Source organism: Octopus bimaculoides, chromosome 6, assembly GCF_046866305.1.
Source record: "Octopus bimaculoides isolate indiv1 chromosome 6, ASM4686630v1, whole genome shotgun sequence".
NCBI lineage: Eukaryota > Metazoa > Mollusca > Cephalopoda > Octopoda > Octopodidae > Octopus > Octopus bimaculoides.
The window spans coordinates 40,602,181-40,622,180 of record NC_142933.1 but is presented as its reverse complement, the minus strand read 5'-3'; the positions used below and the strand labels follow the sequence as shown (position 1 = coordinate 40,622,180).

Sequence of the window (20,000 nt, the reverse complement as noted above, 5' to 3'; positions counted from 1 at the left end):
GGAAGCTCCAATACTAACATTTCAGACTGTTTGGGTGTCAATCTAGAGGCAGTGCAAAGAATTCGGAAAGAATTGGATGAGTCTAATGGTGATTACGAAGGTACGGCAGCTCGGAAAACTCACTCTGATCGTTCTGATAAAGAAAGAACTCCTGAACTTTTGGGTGATATCTAGGCCATCGTTGACAACGATCTCTCCAAATCAGTCAGGTCCATCGCAAGAGACATTGGAGTGTCTGAGTTTTTTATCAGGCAGGTAGTGTATGAAGGCATTCGGTATTCCTTATACATGATGAGGAAGGGCCAATTTTTATCCCAAGCCATCAAGGACAAGAAGGAAGACCGCACTACAAACCATTTGAACAAACTCAAGCATCCCCTTCAACCGAACATGCTTTGGTTTCTCTCAGACGAGAAAAATTTCTGCCAGGATTAGATGGTGAATATACAGAACAACTGTTGGCTTGCTTTGTTCTCAAAACAAGTACCGAAAGTGACAAAAATCAAACAACCAGTCAACATCATGTTGTTTGGAGTTATCACTAGTAATGGCGACATTATAACGCCATTCATCTTCCCACACTGTCTCAGACTGAACACAGAGGCCTACATCAAGTGCCTGGGTCAAGAGGGTGGCAACAGAACTCTGCACCATGCCACACAAGCAGGAGAACCCAGTGATGGCTGTCAGACAATTTCTGCGACCACATCACCCTTAACATCGGGACACTTAACTCTCCAGACTACAAACCCGTTGATTATTATGTGTGGGGCGCAGTTGAGTGAGAGACCAACAAAACTCCTTGTAAAACCAAAGATGGATTGGAGTCAAAGATTATGGCAATATTCACCAACTTAAATAAGGAGACTATCCAGAAGAGTTACAGGAGAGTCCGAAGTCATCTGGAGGCCGTGGTTGAAGGCAATCGCGATTTTATTAAATAAATTTACTCTTTAGTATTTCAAGATATTTTAATGCAATTTTGGTAAATATATTTGTTAAAATGAGATGTCAGTGTTATTTTCATTTTTGCGTAATTTAGACGACAATTTTTTTCACCGCACCGTGTATATCTTCTCTTCTAATATATAAAATCCGTTCTATCTGTCTGTTTGTGCGCTTATAACTCGAGTATTGTTCATCCGATCACGCTGAAATTTTAAACATGGATACATGAGAGAGCGGAGCCTTCCATAATTTAAAAAGATTTTCAAATTGTACGTTTCAAAGTATGAATTGCTATTTTTGTAATCTTTTTGTCCTGTTTGTTCCGCCATTAAAAGCACATACCATTTCGCTAGCAACAAGGGGAGTGCAGGCTGACAGTCAGCCAAAACCATCGCTATGCTGTCTCTCTTCTTTTTTCTCTATCTCTCTTCTTTTTTCTCTGTCTCTCTTATGATGTCCGATTGCACTTGAAGTTGTATATATCTTATGTTAAGATTCGTTATTATTATCCTTATTGAGAAGAAACAGTCAAAAGTAACCACCACATACAATCACCAAACATCTCCACTACTTAACACCGTCCAAGTTAACCATCGTTATCTTTGTAGCTGACATGAAAAACTACAACGAAAAAAGAGAAAAAATTGATTGCTATTAAAACGCTTAAAATTTTGGGTTAATAATCTTAATCTTTAGTTACAGTTTCTCATTCAAACTACATAATAGAATTGTCGGATTAAGACAGTAGGGTGTTTTGAGGGAGATTTGACTGCTATTTCTACTAGGTCTAGCTACCATATAGAGGTCTCCCTCATTGCCTCATACAGACATTTATACAAGCAAATATACATAAAATCGAAATAAAATACTTAAAGCAAGAGGCGTCAAATACAAAAGCCAAGGTCCATGCAGTGGAAATTTCCAACTTCTTGCCTAATGCGAGCCTAGAGCAATCTCTTATCTCCTACACTATTTCAGTATTACGTCTCTATTGTAATGTGAGATAATACTTTCAGTTTGAAAGAAGTCTGTCCTATATATATATTCCTTATGCATTCCAAAACCGAGTTACAGATTTTAACGTGTGGGATGTCAAAAGATTCTGTACTATTTCGGCTACAAATTAAACTTAATTTCCATTCACATATTTGTATTTCAAAATTTTAAAATTATAATCTTTTCCACAAATCAACTATCGTAAACAATTTATACGATGACGTCACATTTTCTATATGTGTGTGTACCTTAAAAGACATCAATCATCACGACATACACCTTCACTCACTCACTCACTCACTCACTCACTCATTCACTCATTCTATCTCTCTTTCTCACTCTCTTTCTCTCTCTCACACACGCGCACGCAGGCACGCACGTACGCACGCACGCACACACACACACACGCACACACACACACACACGTCCATTTTTTCATATAGACGTACATACATCTTTCACTTTCTTTCTCTGTTCTTTTCGCTTTCTCTTCTTTCATTTTCTGCTCTCTTCAAATAAAATTTTTATGGATACAACTGCTTTCAAAAATAGGGATTAATGTATAATTTCTTTCTATGTTCATAATTTTTTGTTTACAATATTGGGAAAAATATGCCACCAAAGAAAAGACGTAATCTCTCCAGAAACAAGTATAAAGCAAGGTGGATTGTAGAAAACCGAAGGCGAGAGTCTGAAGAGAGAAGCGAGATGAGATTTTCTCAAGATCAGCAAATGCATGTTGCAGTACAAAAGAGAATACATCCACTGACAGCTTTTCAGTGCGTTCAAAAATCACATAAACCCCACCCCTACTTCCATGAGAGGTTAGGGCCTGAAATACTCCAAACAGACGCATAGCATGCTGCTTAGTCGAATTAGCCCATCACTTACTCCACAAATGTTTTCTTGTCAATGCTGCATTTTCCCATATCACCTATTTCAACATAACTGTAATATATTATATACAAACTATGTCATTTTAATCCGAGCAACGCCGGGTATCTCTGCTAGTATGTATGTATGTATATATATGTACACACACACACACACACACACACACACATAGACACACACACACACACACACGCACATATATAATGTGTATATTACATTTATATATTCGGCTCAAATTTTGGCACAAGGCTAGTAAGTTCAGGGAAGTAGGTAAGTCAATTACATCGACCCCAGTGCTCAACTGGTACTTATTTTATTGACCTCGGTGATATTTGAACTCAGAAGTATTTGTGTACATATGTGTGTAGGTGGCTTCGAGTTCAATCCTGCTGCATCCGTTCATCCATCCACCTACTCACATATCTTTTTATCTTTTATTTGTTTCAATCATTAAACCGCGGTCATGCTGGGGCACCATTGTGAATAATTTTTGTCGAGCGCAATAACTGCGCCTAAATCAACCAAGATCATTTAATCCAGTTAAATATTTACCTTATTTATTCTGGCGCGATGTCATCTCGAATATAATGTGATCTGTTTGTAATATATAGTTTATCCACTTATCTTCTGTTTTATACTCGAGTGTAATGCTATCCTCCAATTTTAACTTTGGCGTTTTTTTTCTTTTAATTTTATCTTGGGTATTAAATTTTGCGCAGTATACACGAATACATACATTTAGTCGGCAAACTTACTCTTGAAATTATCGATAGAACCCACTATCAGCGTTTGCCTCTCCTAACAAAGGTATGAATTAAAATTGTTCTTTCCAATAAAGTGTAACTTTACGGGATCTATAAGAGGAGATTATAAAAAATACATAGTCGACTTCTTGGTAATGGTTTTGAATAACGACTTCTTAATTCTCTCGATAAATTTGTGTAAGTTCTGTGGTTCCCTTGGCGAAGGCTTGTAATAAAGTTGCCAGTTTCTCTCGCGATAAGGGCCAAATCTAAGATATATTACTATCTCCTGGTAAAGATTCAAAGTAATAAAATTGTGTAAAACACGGGAGGGAAAGTTTATGGACATTTCTCCAATGAAAGTTAGGTTATAAATGAAACATATCAAGATGTGGTCATGACTAGTTCTTGCACTTGGGTATTATTAAATAGGGTTTCGAATCTCCCTTAATGCTTTGATAATTTTGATTTCTTTAATTTCCGATTGGTTTACAAATGTTTTCAATGAATATGCAGACAATAAAACGAGGGAACTTCAACGTAATGACTCAAGTTGTAGTCAAATAGCAGCCAAATACCTCTCAAATCACAGCTTGCCGTCTCGTATAAATAAAAGGAATGGTATATTGGGTACATGCCATTATTTTTATTCCTTTTAAAGAAGGGTGGCTATGGTTGGAATATCCTCGATCTTATATCACCTTGCTCAGAATGACTATTAGCTAAACAACAACTAAAAGGCAATGGTTCAATACACATTTATCAATACACAATTTTTGATTGATTCTACTGCTGTGATCTGAGTATATTGCTAGCTGGCTGGCTGTGTGGTGAGATGCTCGCTTTGTAGCTATGTGGTTTCAGGTAGAGTCCACTGCGTGGCACATCAGGCAAAATATCTTCTACTGTAGACCCTGGTCGACTGATGCATTTTCATCTCCATCTAATACATATTGTGTTTTTTAACACAGCACATGCATAAGAGATATTATCTCTGGACGAACACCACAGTAAATTTGCCACAGTAAATTTGCCTTTCAACAATATATTTACATTATGTATGATACGTAGATGACTATTTTAATTTAATATTGCTTCTATTGAATATTACTGATATGTTTACTACACATTACCTTGCGCAACTGTTGTTTACTATTGCCCTGGGCTGACCAGTGGCTTGTGAGTGAATTTGGTAGACGCAGACTATGCAGAAGCCCTCGTATATATGTGTATTTTATGTATGTATACGTATGTGTGTATGTTTTTGTGTTTGTGTTTGTGTTTGTCCCCTCTCACCGTTTGACAACTGGTGTTAGTTTGTTTGCGTCTACAGACTTTAGCCGTTCGACAAGAAAGAGAAACCGGTTGAATAAGTACCTGATTTAAAAATAAATATTGGTATCGATTTGTTTGACGAAGTCCTTCAAAAAAGGTGCCCGAGCATGGTCGCAGTCCAATGACTACAACAAGCAAGATAAAAGATGTTACCAAGGGACCCGACTTGGCCATCCGTGCTCGTATTATGTAAAGAGCATTTTTAATCATATCTGTGTGTGTGTGTGTGTGTGTACATATATATACATACATACATACATACATACTAGCAGAGATACCCGTCTGATCGCAGTATCGTCAACAACAATAGTGTAGAAATCAATAGGATGTAGACAATGCTGCAAGCAGCAGCAGCACTATAAAATTCGAGAGTGTTTCGTTAGTTTCATCAAAATATTGAGAGTTTGTTATTTTGTATAAGTTAAATTCAACTTCGTTTTTGTATTTGATTTGTAAGATTCTTCATGTGAATTCGTGTGTTGAAACAAATTTTGTTTGGTTTTGGGAAAGTCATTACGCCAATATTAATAACAAACGCGCTGGTTCAACTCCACTTCTTTATTATCAGTCAATTGGTTAAATATCTATCCGACTAATTAATGGTCTATTAATTAATTCATTCATTCATATATTTTCGTTCGTCAAAGTTCTTTCGCCGCCATTTGCAATCTGTTCAGTAACTGTGACATGCCAACTAGTTTTGAAGACTGCTATCACTGCCTGTCTTAAATTCAACTCTTCTTACTGATAACTAGTGTCTCTCTATCAAGCTGATTTGTCTTAGATACACCATCACTTGAAAATAAACTCGTCGTTGATGGCCCTACGGTCTGTTGGATTTAGTGGGGTCACCATGGTACTGACGGATGTGAATTGATTATACTCTACAACAATCTAACTTCATATCCCGCAGTGCAGCAGTAAGTTCTGAACGAATCGAATCTAAAAATTTGTAGTTTTCTTCCTCTCCTTCCTCTTCTTCTTTAATTCCCAATTCGAGCCACTTCAATTATTCCAGTAACCTTCTTAGATTAGCTATGAATGTTTCAATTTTCCATATCACTTCCATTATGACCTCTAGGGCATAATTTCTAATTAAGAAATCATTATTATATATTTGTACGTGGTGAGGGTGTCGCCGTTGGTGATGGAAGTATAAGAAAGGAAATAAATATTTTATACGTTCAATGTAGTCACATGTAGTTATCGAGGTGATTGGTTTCATTACTCTCCCCTTTGCAAAAGCAGCTTTGTACTTGAAAAAAATTCGTTTATAATGCACAGAAATTAAATTCTGCGTAGTGCTAATTTACTTTGTTATGTAAGATACAACAACATCTACAGTTTTAGAAATATTTAGTCAACAAGGAGAAATATATCCATTCTTTGATTTAACAAGTAGCCTTTCATCTTTTGCTAAATATAATGTTCCTGTTATATAATTCTGGTAGGTTTATTCGTTTAGCAGGCGATGCGTTTCTATGTGAACTACGCATCCTTTACTAAATGCATGAACATACTAATACATAATGGTTTGTCTTATTGTTATTAACAATGTCATGCAGTTCGATGTAGCCTTAACTCAGTACGGGATTTCATTTGTAGGATCTAGTACTTGAATAGATCATTTCCTCCCTGTATTACTCAACTCTTAGCAACTGTAGGCGTCTGATGCAATTGATTTATGAACGCATAAAATACGACATCACAGAGAGTATTGTTAATTTTATGGAACATATCTGTTCTCAACCTGTAGAAAATTTGCTTTTCTTTCTTATACTAAAATCACAAACGAATTAAAAGCACTCAGAACACATTCACGGGAAAACGCGCGCTTATTGATCAGCCCAACCTCTTTAAAACGTTAGAACTTATATAGATACAACCCTCAGCATTATATAGGTATTAGGTTACATCTGAAATATCTCTGAAGGAAGGACTTGTATGGAATTTTAACTTAGATACTAACAGTAACCTTTGTATAACTCTTTGTATAACTCTTTGTATAACTCTTAGTATAACCTTTGTATAACTCTTTGTATAACCTTTGTATAATTTTGTATAACCAACAAGAGAGCCTCTAATCTTGCTAGAAATGGGTGTAAAATTTCCTCAAATAACTCTCTATAGTCTTGATTAAAGGACGCAGAGTGTCCATGATGTACATTTACTATGATTACATGATAGTTTAAGTGTAAGCACGCGTGTATGCGCGCGCGAGCGTGTTTAAATATATATATATATATATATATATATATATATATATATATATATATATATATATATATATATATATATATATATATATATACGTATATACATGAAAAATAACACAAATGGGGTTTAAAATTTACTACATCTGTTGTGTTTTACCTCATTGTGAATTCAATGTTATGGTATCGTACCTGTTGATGCACTTAGATTCTAGCGAATCCTGGAACTAATATGCATATATACCCCGAAGTCCATAATATACGTAACAACGGGATAGTCGCATCTAGAATGGTTTTGATGATAGATCTGCTAAACAATAACGGCAATAAAACCACATCACCTTATCTCAAATGATCACGCACTGGGTTCTTCAATCACCTGGTGTTACAAGAATCTGAACTTTGTCATATTTTCTTACAGGTAAAATGTAAGTATTCAAAAATTACATCGAATAAGTATAAAAACTTTGAAGTTTCGAAAAATCTCCTGTGCAAACTCAAAGCAGAACCAATAACATTTCAGTTGTCGCGGGGACAAAAAAAAAATGTGAAACTGCTTTATGCACCAAAATAACTTGCAAATACTAATCGATGGCAACGATTTTGATGTCTCAGTCCCACGGTGAACATAATGAAGTTGGGCAACCCCTAAATGAAGCTAAACTCTTTCCTAAGTATTACTGGTGTATAGCCCAGTCACGCTTGACTGAACTCTAAATAATGACTACTCCCACTTTAAACCAACTAAAATCTACCAACAATATCTTTCCCTCAACACACCACTTGCAAACACACTTCCTTCCTACATTCCACTATCCCCTTGCCAATACATTTACTTCCCAGACGGACACATACTATACCTAATTATCATTTCACATAACTCCAACTATCCCAGAAACAACAACATACTGAGACTATATAATGCCAAAAGGAACTCGAATGTAGCACAGCCTGACGAAGACTAGTAAGTCGAAACTGTGAAGCAACTATCACCCCACTTCTTGTAAGGTCATAATATATACATGTGCTCTAGAAAAAGTATTGGGTAACCCTCAGTTTAAAATTGCATTTATATATAACGTGACATAAAAACAAACATTAATGTAATAGTTAAATTTCTACGGAGTGCTTTCTTAACATTAATTGAAGACAAAAAATAGTACATATACTATGCATATACTATACAGTCCTACACTTCTCTATGAAAATATACTAATACCAACCAAGCAACGTTACCTGAAAACCTAAAGTTTAATCAGGAGACTCTCTCTCCCTCTCTTTTTCATTTACTTCTTTATTATTGTTTTTCTAAACTTTTCGTTACTTCTTGCAACCTCTTTAATAGTTGTTGAGAGTCAACAACAGAAGAGGTTGCAAGAAGCAACAAAAATTTTAGAAAAAAAAAACTAAATGAGTGGAAATTGATCCGGTAAGTATGTTAATTATAATAAGGCATTAAAACAGAATGACTTACCCCAGATACAACAAAATATGCTTCAACACATGAATTCACATGAAGAATCTTGCAAACCAAACAAAAATTTTATATATATATATATATATAGCATTGTCTTTTGCTTTTTGTAATGACTATACTTATTTTAACATTATTTAAATTCTTTATATAAAGAAGCAGCTGGTTTTTAGCAAGAGACGAAAATTCTTGCAGGAATTTAGATAATACTAACAATAACAGTCTATAAGAAATGGCTTGCATATTTTTTTTGTTTGGTGATTGTATTTGCAAAATGCGTGCTGGTTACTTTCCAAGCACAGTCAATTCTTCTATGCTGAATAAAAATCCTACAAAAATTGCTTTCTAGCCCATGTTTCCTCGGGCATCAACCGATAGGATTTCATGCAAAGTACATTTAAACTTCTCCTTCATCTTGTTGCCCTTCATCCCTACACACACCTATATATATATATATATATATATATATATATATATATATATATATATATATATATATATATATATATATATATATACATACACACACACACACACACACACACACACACACACATACCTTTCTATCTATTTATCTATCTATCTACATTTATTGTTTAAGGTAAATATTTATATTTGTAGCTACGAGTTAAACCAGTCGTTGCATTGTGATTTTAGAGCTACACACTTACAATAAAATTAAACAAAACAAACCACTCACACCAGATTTGTACAAACAGCGTTTTACACTTATATATATAAAAAAAAATAACATTCACGTGGCATAAAATCATAAAACCTGTATGTATGTAGGCGTAAGCGTAAAAGTTTGTGAATGTGCGTTTGCATCTACATACATATCTATATTCACATATCTATATATCTATATACATTTAGGTAACTGTACAAATATATGTGTGTGTGTGTGTGCGTGTGTGTACATATATCTGAATATGTCCTGATATGTGCATGTGTATATGTTTTACATTGTTCATTGTTTTTTTTTTTATTGAGCAAACATGGTAGCTAATAATTATACATACCCATATCTCGATCAGAAATACGAACTACAAAGAATTAATTGCAAATCCTAGAAATATTTCGTTGGATGTGTCAAAGTGACCTAAAATGATGGAAATGAAGGCTTGAGAATATTAATGTGCGTAAGTGCGCTCGAATTTACAAATATGAAAATAATCGCACTCAACAAATGCAATAAAAATATGACATCATCGGCCTCCTCTCTTACAGCCTCGTTTCTCATCCCATCTATAAAATACTAATTTTAAGTTGCAAAACGATCAAACTCATTGAGGAGATTCGGTTAATAGATCTGTCTCTTGCGAGGATGGAAACATCAAATTTGTATTCTCTTATTTCGCAGATCTGCTCTTTCTAAATATCTGTCTACTCTGTAATAATATCCGTATGTTTCTCACTTATTTTACTGATAAAGTCTGCTACTCAGCACTAAGGGATCGAGCTACTTGTAAAAACGCCCTGCATGGTAAAATATCGTCTGCTTATTCGTTGTTACTTAACAAATTAACAACAAAGATCGTTTTACATTAGAAATCGTTACCATTACTTAATAAAGAAACAATACATGAATGTGTTATATTGCAGGCTTGTGCAAAAGTAGTGTTGTTCGAGACTAAGTGGCTGGTATATTTAATTAAACTAAGAAACTTGTGTAGGTTGCCACATAGTAGATAAATATTTATATATTTCTGATTCGAGATGTAAAGAGGTATTAAATTAATGTTGTGAAAAGTGAAAAGCTGTTGCCTCTCAAACATATTCGTGAACCGTATCCACTCAGGCATTATAATAATGTAAGTACTCGTTTGTGAATAGGTAACACCGTTGCCCAGCAAGCAATAGGTTCGTGGTTCGTTTCTCTCTCAAGCATGAGTCCTTTTTGTTTTTTCGATTCTAAATTGGTCATCACCTATGTACAAAGGTTAATACCGTCTGTACAGCACACACACACACACACACACACACACACATGGCCACTTCTAGTACCGTTTTACTGGCTGTGACCTTCTCTAGGAACACGCGAAATTCGGATTTTCCGATTGGAAACGTTCACTTCGAGTGGAATTAAACATCGCTTACGTTTCCGTTCCACTTCTTCCCTTCTCAATTCAGCCTCTCCTCCGACTCATGCATGCATACACATACAAATATGTATGCTTACTTAGTCGCTTAATCCATTTAGATTTGTTTAAAAGTGGTCAAATATACATGCGGGTACATAAAAGGGTTTCAGAGTATATGAGTGTTTGAATTTGGAAGTACACGTACACTTGCAAATGCGTGAACTATGAAAGAGATGACATCTTAACGTGGTGTGTGCTTGATGCATATTTAAAATGCATGGTGCATTGACCCATCTTAGATATTTAAAATTAAATGCATGCATACAAATAACCACGTATACACGTAGGTGCGATATGTATGGATATATATACATATACATACACACACACACACACACATATATATATGTGTGTGTGTGTGTGTGTGTGTGTGTGTATATGTATATATATATATATATATATATATATATATATATATATATATATATATATATATATATATATATATATATATATATGTGTGTGTGTGTGTGTGTGTGTGTGTGTGTCTGTGTGCGTGTGTGTGTATATATATACACACATACATATAAATATGGATGTATATATGTATGCATATACAAGTATTTATATGTATATATTTATGTTTCTGCATATGCCTGTATACGTAAAAACATACTTAGATAGGGCTTACATATACTTGTACATATATATATATATATATATATATATATATATATATATGAAAGAAGGTTTGAAAATGCACTTATTTTTTTTTTAAATATTCATTTACTTAACCGGTTTCACTTTTTTTGAAAAAAGATTATCAAAAGTCTTTGAGAATAATAAAAATGTGAAACAACACATACATACTCAGAAAAATAGATATACGCACACTCTCACGTAGACACACCTAACATCCCCACCGACACAAAAAACACACAAACACACATACACACGCACTCACAAACGCACTCACGCACACACACGAACAAACACATATACACATACACACACATGCGCACACACAACACCCTAACAAATATTAATCACACACATACACACTCACACAAACGTGCACACACATACACACACCATCCTACCATAGATAAAACACACAATACTCATATACACATGCCACACACGCACGCACGCACACAGACATAGACATACACATACATATGAACCATCACACACATACGTTTGCTTACACACACACACACACACACACACACACCACAAGGATATTTAAAACAACACACCCACTCAGACAGAGAGACACACACACACTCCCACACTCACATAAAACACTCCCACGCACATACACAGATGCACACATACATACACACACATACGCACACATACGTACACACCCTCACACATACATACGGTTGCTCTCACACACACACACACCACAAGGACGATCAAAACAACACATACACACTCAGACAAAGAGATATACGCACACTCTCACGTACACACACCTAACATCCCCACCGACACAAAAAACACACAAACACACACTCATATACACATTCCACAATAAACTCTGGGACCAATAAAAACGGCACACACACACACACACGGACACAAACACACATATATACACACACACATAGAGATGTGCACAAAACCAGTCCCAAAAACCAGTGAACCATGACAGACTGTCACAGACCAACCAAAAATAAAATTAAAAAATCCTTTTTAACTCTTCTTCCCTCCCACCCCAGCTAGCAAGTCATACTGTCTCTTAAGATAGTAAAACATTCTCTCAATATACACAAGAGGAAAAGCCAGGTCAGTTCCTCTTCAACTTTATTGTCAAAGAATATGTATAAGAATATGTATATGTATTGTCAAAGAATACGTATAAGAATATGTATATGTATTGTCAAAGAATATGTATAAGAATATGTATATGTATTTTTCCATATGTGAATTTTCATACACTGTTTTTAACATTTTCATTTTAATATCAGAGAATGTGTGATAATCAGTATGTAACAATACAAAGTTCATACAAAGCTTTATACTTTAAATATATTTTATCATCAAAGAATGTATATATGCATTTTAATTCTCGAACTGTTTTTTTAACATTTTTTATTATTCTCAAAGACTTTTGATAATCTTTTTCTAAAAAAGTGAAACCGGTTAAGTAAATAAATATTTAAAAAAAAATAAGTGCATTTTCAAACCTTCTTTCATATATATTTCCACTCGTACGGTATTCCACAACTTTACTTTATTATATATATATATATATATATATATATATATATATATATATATATATATATATATATATATTATGCAAGAGAGTTAGGGGTTGAGGATTCAACCCACTAAGGGATAGTATCTATCCAATATACTGCTGGGAGGATATATATATATCTATGTATGTATATATACATATATACACACATATATTTATATATGTGTATGTAATATGTATAAGAGTATGTGTGTGTGTGTGTATATATATATATATATATATATATATATATATATATATATATATATATATATATATATATATATATATATATATATATATATGTATATATATATATATATATATATATATATATATATATATATATATATATATATATATATACATGCATACATATACATAAATTCGTATATATCTATATAAGCATACATATATGTATATATATATATATATATATATATATATATATATATATATACATTTATTTAAATATATCATGATCATATTAGTTCGTTCATGAATAATGGTGTAACGCTTAGATGAATGCTTATATCTATTTTATCGCTGTATGAACTCATGCAAGCAAATAGTTAAATCTTTGCGAATACACACGCACACACACATTTGTTACACACATATTATATATATAACATACATTTGTGTTGTCGCCGTTGCGGTTGTCCTTGTTGTTGTCTTTATTTAGAACAGTATACTCGTATTTCGACATAGCGTTTAATAATGATTCACAATAATATAGAAGCGAGAAAAATGCTGTTACATTGCAATGGTTTCTCGGCCTTATCTCGTATGTTTTGGATGTTAATCCTTAAAGATGTAGCGGTGCGAAAAGAATGAGTATTGGAACATTCATGTGTTGTTTTTCGTTAATCCCTGAGGTATTAACAACGTGTAGGAATATGGAAGGAAATGAATTGGAAAACAATGTGTGCGGAGTTGATTCACCGTTAAATTCGGAATATATATGCAGGCATGCATTCATAAATACATGTATGCATGCATAGATACATATACATGCATATATATATATATATATATATATATATGTATGTATATATATATATATATATATATATATATATATATATATATATATATATATATATATATATATATATATATATATATATATATAAACATACATTCATACATGCACATACACATATATACAGGGGTTGGACAAAATAATGGAAACACCTAGCATCATAGCATCATAATTTTGAAATATCTATAAAACCGTCAAAAGCTTGTTATTTTTATGTTTTTTGATTTATTAGTAGTGTTGCTAAAATTTTGCTAAAATTGCTGTTTCCATTATTTTGTCCAACCCCTGTATGTAATTGTATATGTTTATATACTTTATATTCATGTATACACAAATGCTTTTACATGTGCGCAAATACGTACACATAAATATATATGCATACATATACATGTGCACACAGACTCACACACACACACACAAAAACAAACATACATATATATAAACGTATGTATATATGAATATATCTTTATAGCTATGTATTCCATGTGTATATACATTCACCCATACACACAGACATGACTCTTCAGAGTTCCGCCAGTAGCAGCTCGTCAGACAGAAGTGTACTGCCACCTTGCATTGCACTGAATGATATATTCAGATTCTGCACGTGTATTGAGTTCTTTATGGGATTACTCCTGTATTTTAAAGCTTCTTATAATGACAAATTTCACGTTAAAGCTCATATAAGCCGGCAGTGAACTTTTCTAACAAGAAACAAAATCTTATTTGCCTCAATGGTAAAATAGAACTGATAAGCTGCCTCTAGCGAAACTCTGAAATGATAATCATCCCGCGTTCACTTGAAATAAAATACTTCAAGTCTACACCTGTGGTAGTCCTTTAAATATGAAAATCAAAACTGTGTTAGATATTGATTTTATCTTCAATGACGTCGAAACACATATTTCACAAACTTATCATAGTTCTGAATACGGACGCCTTACATCAATGTTTCTTTGACAACTATTAACGACTTAAATGTTCTATCGGAAATCAAAACCGCGTCGAGGACTCGGCTTCGTGAAACCTTCTTCTTGATCTACACATACGCACGATGTATATATATATATATATATATATATATGGGAGAATATACAAAAAATAACAACAGACGAGGACAGGTGGTGTAAATAACAAAAGTATATATTAGTATGACGCTCGGGAATACGGAAAGTCTTTGACGTTTCGAGCTACGCTCTTCAATATATATATATATATATATATATATATACATACATACATACATACATACATCTAAGTATATCTATATGTGTGCACATATATATGCATATATATATATATATATATATATATATATATATATATATATATATATATATATATATATATATATATATATATATATGCATATGTGGGCACAGGACACTACGAAACGTGTACAAAAAAAAAAAAAAGAATACGAAACACGAGTATATGGAACATGAACTATTCTTTCGAACAACGAAAGACACAAATGGGAAACAAAAATATACATCGCTGACGTCATAAGAATTAAGAAATTTCCACATGAACGTGAAATAATTCTATTTTGGAACACTAAAACTCGAAACTGTAAGGATATATATATGCATGTATGTATGTATATGTATGTATACACACACACACATATATTATATTATATGTGTGTGTGCGTACGTGTGTGTGTGTGTAAATATATTATATATATGTGTGTATGTGTGCGAATATATATATATATATATATATATATATATATATATATATATATATATATATATATTCTTTTATTCTTATATTCTTTATATTCTTATATTCCTTTACTTCTTTCATGTATTTGACAACGCCAGTGCTTGAAGGGTTTTAATGGAACAATCGAGACCCGGTATTTTTTAAGTCTAGTACTTATTCTATCCGTCCCTTTTGCCGAACCGCTATCTTACAGGGAAGCAAACATCGGTTGTCTAGCGATGATAGTGGCGCGGGAGGAGAACAAACGCAGACATAATGACAGACACACACACACACATGATGGTCTTTCAGTTTCCGTCTCCCAAATCCACTCCTAAGGCTTTGGTCGGCGCGAGGATAGAGTAGACCATATTTGCACATGGAGCCAACGCTGTAGGACTGAACTCGAAACCAAGTGGTTGGGAAGCTAGCTTCTTACCACAGCTACGCCCCTCCCCTCACACACATTCTTGTCCTTCTCTTTTTAATAATTTTTTTTTAATCTGCCACCTACTTAGTAGCTTGGTCGTGAAACAAACCATCTTGTTTTAACCTTCACCCTTTAAATCTTACGAAGATCTTGTAAATTTTTATAGTCCCTGGTATCGGGACTGCTTCATTACTTTACAGCTGTTTCAGCTATAAGAAGCATTGCACTCAGAGATATGTACTTGCCCATAAAATTGTAGCTTCTTTTTAATTCCTTCTCTGTTAATTTCATTCCGTTTAATGCTCTGTATATGCCCAACGCTTTATTCTGAAGCATATGTTGTGAAGGCGCGTGGCTTAGTGGTTAGGGTGTTGGTTTCATGATTGTAAGATCGTGGTTTCGATTCCTGGACCAGACGACGCGTTGTGTTCTTGAGCAAAACACTTCATTACACGTTGCTCCAGCCCACCCAGCTGGCAAAAAAATGAATAATCCTGCGATGGACCGGCGTCCTGTCCAGGTGGAGAATATACACGCCATAGAAACCTGCAAACCGGGAACCGGAAAATCGAGAAACCGGCCCTTCCGAGTCGGAATGACTGGAGAAAGAAACTTTACCTTTTTATTTACGTGTGTTGAATTCTAAAAGCAGGTTATTAATATCATAATGCCTAATCAAATCAAAAGCTTCATGGGTGTACGCACGCGCGTGACGTCGGTGTGTGTGCGTATGTGTGTGTATAATTAAATATTCATACGTATGTACTTATAAACATAAACGTTATTATACTGGTTTCAACCAGTTAGATGGGTCACGTTCAGGTACTATCCGAATGACGTAAAAGTCGACCACTAAACGTACAGCCTTTGAGATCTTTTCTGTTACTTTCTCTTTGGCATTCTTCCTTCTAGATGTTTTCTTTTTAGACTTTTAGCTTAAAGTTAAATTACAAATGGTTAAACACAAAGATAACTAAATAACTTATCGTGGCATTCACCTGGTAAAATAAAAACATAAAGAAAACAACAAAAGCCAAAAAGCCAAAACTATCAGCGAGTGTTCGTTATTCGAACTGGAACTAGAGTTTAATCATGTGTGTCTGTGTGTGTGTATCCCCCCCCCCATATATATATATATATATATATATATATATATATATATATATATATACACACACAGCAGAAGTGGCTGTGTGGAAAGAAGCTTGCTTCCCAACCACATGGTTTGGGTTCAGATCCAAACGATGTGGAACGATGTGGAACTAGTTTTGGAAGTGTCCTCTACTATAGCATCAGGCCAACTCCAAAGCCTTGTGAGTGGATTTATATATCATAATAATACAAATGATATATAAGCATATGCGTGTATACATACATATATGTACATACGTACATCTACATGTATATATAGATGCATATTCGGGTACAGGACGTTAGAAAAATGAACGGGGACATAAAAACAAAACGGACTTTGTTTACAGACAACAGAACGAACACATTGGAAAACAAACAAGCCACTTATGGAATTATTCCTTCATCAGTTGCTTCTATTCTAAAACTAGGCGTTTCGAAGATAAGGTAGGACACACTCTTAGAATAGTTTCTTCCTGAGTAGTGGATTAACCCACTAAACAGAGGATTCCAAGGTAGCAAACACAAACCAAGACAGGAAAAATTAGACAGTGAAAACAACATTAAAAAGCCGTAGGGCCAAACGCGATGGGATATTGAACGCTGTGATATGACGAAGCTGAACGGAGAAATAGTAGTTTCGTCTCGCCCTTATGCTGGTTAGGGTGAAAAAGGAAGAGTGACCAAAAGTCACATGTGAGCAAAGAGGAGTGGTAGAGGGAGGAAGTGGAACAAAGGTGGGCGACGAGAGACAGGGAGGAAGCCCCTCCCGCTCTGCTTCCTTCTGTTGTCCTTGCTTCTCCCCTTCACTGCTATACAACACTCAACACTCGGTATATCAACGACATATGATCGTCATCATGTGAATTTTATGAACTGAAAAATTTTAAGCAAAGGTTAATTTCGTTTTCAGTAATTTATATATTGATAAATATGCTTTGTTGCGGATCTTCAACACTTTGATTGTGTCGTAGGGTGCGTCGTCGTGACGTGCGGTGTGGTTTTGTGCAAGTTTAGAGTTGTCTGAGCCCGTCCCTATCCAGACGGACAAGAATCAATCCAAATGCAAGAGTGCTACACGATTCCCCTGAAAATATGAAAGGCAAATTTGATCTTGATGCAATTTGAATCTAGAATACTGAAAGCTAGGCGACTCGTATACGTACGTGTTTACCCCTGGTATATATTTTTATATAGTAATTTATAAATTGATATATATATATATATATAAGGTTTTTAAACTTTTAGATTTTTATATTCAAAAGAGACAGAGACTTCAAATTCGATATATCGATTTATTCACCACTCTATGTTAACATTTCTGTGCCAAACTTATCCAGTGACTGGTCCATTGGATTTAGACGCTTGGCACTTCTTCAGGAGTGGTTACCTTTCGAACAAAACACGAAAAAACACATACATAACTATTATTAGGTCTTTAGGACATCGTTAGCTTTCGTCTTTGTTATTATAGGGGAGATAACTCCTTAATTTTCTATTTTTATTGCTCTCCTGTGGATTTCCACTAGATTAATTAATTATTTTGTTTATTTCTCTTTACTATACTATATTACCCGTATACATATGCATACATACACATATTCTTTTATTTGTTTCAGTCAGTTGACTGCGGCCATGCTGGAGCACTGCCTTCAATCGAACAAATCGATCCCAGGACTTATTGTTTGAAAGCTTGGTACTGATCCTATCGGTCTCTTTTCACACAGCCAAGCCTCCGCCTCTGTGTGTGTGTGTGTGTTCTTGCATATATACTTTTCTATTCTAGGCACAAGGCCCGAATTTTTTGGGGAGGCTGCCAGTCGATTAGATCAATCCCAGTACGGCACTAGTACTTAATTTATCGACCACGAAATGATGAAAGGCAAAGTCGACCTCGGAGTGATTTGAAATCAGAATGTAAAGACAGACGAAATACCGCTTCACCCGGCACGCTAACGTTTCTGCTAGCTCGCCGCCTTTTTACTTGCATATATATCCAGAGGGTTTAACATGTCTACTTTTAAAGTAATGATATTAATATAAATTTAATGATCATGTGAAAGACACCAGCTGTCGAACCTTACGACGATGTAAAGTCTCTCTTTTAAATAGATATAAAGCTTGTTCATAGAATTTAACCATATTAAAGATATGACATTTCTTGGAATATACCCTTGTTATTGTACTATACATCGCTATTAATTAATATTCATGAACCAAATCAGCACTTGTCACACTGAGGATCAAACTATAAATTAAGTTGATAAATTACCGATTCAATTATTTATACTAACCGCCATCAACATTGCTCAATAAATATTAATAAAGCAAATATTAATTGTCTTATGTTTGGTTTCATGCTCTAATAACGTGGCTTTATTCAAGGGAGAGTATAAATACAGAGATTATGTTCTTTGTGTGGTTTAGTCAGCGGAGGACGCAAAATAGCTGAATAGTTAAGAAGTTTGCTTCACAATCATGCGGTTCCGGGTTTGGTCTCCTGGGAAGAATGTTTTTATATTTCACTTAATAGCTTCGGATCGCCCTGTTTGTGAGTGAAACCGAGTAGACGGGAACTGTGTGAATGCCCATCAATCAGATAGATTATATCTGCAAATTCAAATGGCCAGCATTGATACACGATTTGTCATGCTAATCGCGCCTGATTCTGCCCGTGGGATACTCAGCCACTTACATATTTGTATAGTTGATCGAACAACTAAACACTCATTGTCGAAACGGACAAAAA

At 34.4% G+C, this 20,000-nt stretch overlaps 1 protein-coding gene and 1 long non-coding RNA gene across 2 annotated transcripts in view; one reads left to right on the top strand and one right to left on the bottom strand.

Moving 5' to 3' along the window:
• LOC106884336 (voltage-dependent T-type calcium channel subunit alpha-1G) overlaps window positions 1–20,000 on the bottom strand; it is a 1,091,242-nt gene that overhangs the window by 1,005,126 nt on the left and 66,116 nt on the right. The gene's annotated exons all lie outside the window — the stretch shown is intronic.
• Window positions 15,369–20,000, top strand: part of LOC149135031 (uncharacterized) — a 5,769-nt gene continuing 1,137 nt past the window's right edge. Inside the window, exon 1 of the long non-coding RNA XR_016242240.1 lies at window positions 15,369–15,555. This is a non-coding gene — a long non-coding RNA (uncharacterized LOC149135031). The remainder of the gene's footprint in view (window positions 15,556–20,000) is intronic.